Consider the following 3,812-nt stretch of genomic DNA (forward strand, 5'->3'; position numbering starts at 1 on the left):
TTTTTCAGTTTGTGTTTTTAGCAGAATCATAGATATATCCAAATGTACCTAAGACTCTTGATATGGAGCATCAGCTCTTCACCTTGTTAAGCAGAGAGAGGTATTTTGTGTTCATTTTGCAAGTTGGTGTAAGGTAAAGAGGAGGTGCAGCTGCACAAATAAATGCATCATGAACACATGTGAAATGCACTTTTATTTTTTTCATGTCAGAACACCAGCACTGAACTAAGTCCTCTTTTAAGATTCCTGCCAGCCTTCTAGTATTTTGATAATTTATCTTACCATCAGTACAATCTGTATTCTTGAAAGCATTTTGGTGTTTAGAGTTTCTGTTAAAGCTGTTCTTGAGCAAGCCCCGTGTTTGTGAATGGCCACATGGAAGTCAGAAGCTCTCCTGTGCCTCAGCAGGGAGCATGGCTTTGGCTCTGGAAGGGGCCACTGCCAAGTGAGAGTTGATTTTTGACCCTTCCAGTTAATGCTGCCCTTAAATGGCATTTAGAGGGGAAAGGGAATTCGAGTGCAGATTTGTCAATTTTCAAACCACAGGCCTCAGAGAGTGGAAAATAATTGTCAGCCTACACCATGCATTGGGAAATGCTAACTATGAAGAGTGATTCTGCCCTTAGACTGATTTTGTGTGTGTGTGTTAAACTGAAGTGCCTGACTTTGTAAGCTGAAGCACAGATAAAATGTAAACCACACATGTACCATGTATTTAGCATTTTGACTCATTTTCCTCCCCCAGTCCATAGGCTGTAAGCACCCAATCCTGTGTTAACAGAGCAAACTCAGGAAGCGGTGTCAACTCTGCTAAAGCTGCTTTCCTCTGCCTTGGTGTGAGACATCAGCCAAAACCAGGGGAATTTGCTTCATAGTTTGGGATCTTCAGAGAAGTGGTGGCAAATTTAAAAGGTCTGCCAGAAGGAAAGGAAACCTGGTAAGATTCAAGCTAGAAAGTAATGTGTTTCTGCTTCCAGTCCCCTCTCTGAGCTGTATTGAGGAGGATTAGGTCACACTGACAAGCTGACTGAAGAGCTGAGCAGTAAACTCAGGGTTTGAGCTTGTACACCTTGCTGCAGCTGCTTTTCTCTTCCTGTAGCTCCCTTGTTTCTCCAGCAGTTATTCCAGCTCTCAGACTGTTGATTCATGTAGTGTATGTGCCATGTTTGGAGCTGAATTTTCTCATGTGTATTGGGCACAGCAGTAGGAACAAGCAGTAACCCTTGGGTCCCTGGGTTTTCCCTTACATGTCTTAGCCTTAGCACTGCTGAGCTCGAGAAGAACCAGAGACACTCTCCCATTGCCCCAAGCCAGAGCCCTTGTCCCTGACGTGCAGCTGCTGTCTCAGGCAGAGAGAGGCCATTGCTGCATGGGTCACCAATGGCAGTGGATGTTGCTGCTGCCCTCCTACCGCCAAAGAAATGCCCCGTGATGGAAGACAGGGCCAGCTGACACCGATCCTGTTCACTTCCTGCTCTCAGAAGGGTTCCCCCCACTCCTTCCCATGTCTTCTCTCCACCAGTCTGGTTCACAGGACCTTGCTGTCTGACCCAGTCACCTCCAGATCAGCACATCTGCTCTGCTTGCTTCAGCCCACGTAGCACTGCAGTGAACAGTTTAGGCTTGAATAGTTAAGGGCTTTATTTCTGCACACCCCTTGCTCTGCTGTCCCTGTTTTCTGCCTCCCCCAGCCCACTGCACCAGGAGGCTTGGTTTGGGAGGGAGAGAAGGAAAGCCAAGGTGCTAAGGCTCACTTGGTGGCTCTGAACCAGGCTGGGCCACATTTGGCTAGGTGAGAGGGCATCTGTGTTCTTTTGCTTGCTGTTTCTGCCCTGGCTTTGTCCTGCAGGTCTGAGTACTCTGTGCCATTTTTTTTCATGATAAAAAGGAGTTAACAGTGCTTCCACCTTTGCAAAATCATGTTGAGGCCACCAGAGAAAAGGGCAGTGCACCTGGTAAGTATTTATTCCAACAGCAGGACACCTATCTTGAGGGTACTTGAAAAAAAGAGGCGAGAAAGAGCAGAGGAATGTAAACATGCTGGCTTTGAAGGCTAAGGCCATCTTGTTCAGTCTAGATCAAACACCAGCTTCTAGGCACGGGCAGGAGCCCAAGAGCACAAAAAGTGCATGCACAGTTCAGTGAGCACACTGGTGTCCCTGGGCTGCACCAGGCAGACACTAACAGCAAAGGAGGAATTAAACACCGGAGAGCACTGACAGAGTTATGTTTCCTTAGAAATCATTAAACCCAAAGGCAAGTTGTTTTATAAAGGAAACACCCTGTGTAAAGTGCAAGAGATGAGAAATGACAGGGAATTGGCTCCCAACCATACTATGAGCTTGGAAAAAAGCAGCAGATGTAGACTTGTGCAATTTTCTAGCATGTAATTTGTTTTTACATTATGTACAACTTGAGGTAAAATGCACGGAGACCCTGTCCCACAGTTCATGTTAGACAGGCAGCATGACCGTGTAAAGATGGTTCCTGGTTCTCTCTCCATCCTGTAGAGCTGGCTCCTCTCAGGGCAGCCAATGTGAGAGCAAAGTGTGCTGAGACCTGGTTTTACCAGGTCTGCTCAGAGCCCCACAGCTTCTACAGGGCCTCAGCCAGCCCAGACACAGGGGCTGGGGAGAGCACACACATTCAAGCTGCACCATAAAGACGTTTTGTTCCCCCTGTATTTCTACTCTAATAAGAAAGACATGCTCTGAAGCAGCCTGGGTCTCTCCACTCTCCTCCACTCCCAAGACAAGGAGCCATGCAGCTTCCTGTCCCCCACTCTGTGATGCTGTTGCAGCAGCTTCTGTAGTGCACTTGGAAGAAAATCTGCTTGTATCTTTTCCTCTTTGTATCATACAAAGACCAAATGGATGCTTTAAGTCTTTTTGTTGTCGTTGTTTTTGTTATTTTTTCCTGGATGGGAGAAAACCACAAGAAAGGCTGACATTAAAGTTTCTCTGGATGCTCCTCCTGTGTGCACGTATGTCCAGCCTTGCACACTGAGTTGCCCTCAACACAAAAAGCCTGCCACACATGTGAGCTCATGAGCAGCCCCTCATTCCCATGTCCAAGCCCTTTACATTCAGTGTTTTAACATTCCCTGAATTTTTTTCACTTTTTATGTATTTGGGTTTTTTTTTTAGACTAATGTGAAAAACATTTTTTGAAGCCTGACGTCAGTTGTGGTTGATGGGCTTTGTTTATTCATGCCAGTTAACAGGCTAAGTGGAGGTCTACTGTACTTTTGCAAGCAATCTTAATCCCTTCGAGTGAATAGTAAGAAGAAAAAGATGGGTTGACAGAGGCAGTTAGCAGAGATCATACTTACACATGTTTGTTTTCAGTAATTAGTCACAGTGTTAATAGAAACATCCACTTTAGGCAAAGACGGCTGATTTGCACAAACAGTGGGCCATATGCTCTGGTGGGTGTGGAAGGGGGTTGATAAAGCTAAAAACTTTTCAGGAATTTTTATATGTGAAAACCTGCTATTATATTTATTCATTTATTTATCCAGTGTAATTAATTCCATGCCAGCGAGGGTTTGCAATGTTTCCCACTTCAAAACATCAGAATAAAAACAGAGGTCTCCATGTCCACCTTGTCTGTCTATCTCTCTCTCTCTCTCTTCTCTCCTCCACCTCCTCTCTCTCTCTCTCACACACACACATAGAAAAAGGGAGTTTTTAAGTGGCTGTCTATTGCTCAGGGCTTACATATGGATAGCATATGAAAATGAGCTAGGCTGTAGGTGTTTTAACAATGTAATTTAGATATGATGCCTTTTTTACTTTTCCAATAGTGCCAGA

The sequence above is a fragment of the Oenanthe melanoleuca genome, chromosome 2, assembly GCF_029582105.1.
Source record: "Oenanthe melanoleuca isolate GR-GAL-2019-014 chromosome 2, OMel1.0, whole genome shotgun sequence".
In the NCBI taxonomy this organism is placed as follows: Eukaryota; Metazoa; Chordata; class Aves; order Passeriformes; family Muscicapidae; genus Oenanthe; species Oenanthe melanoleuca.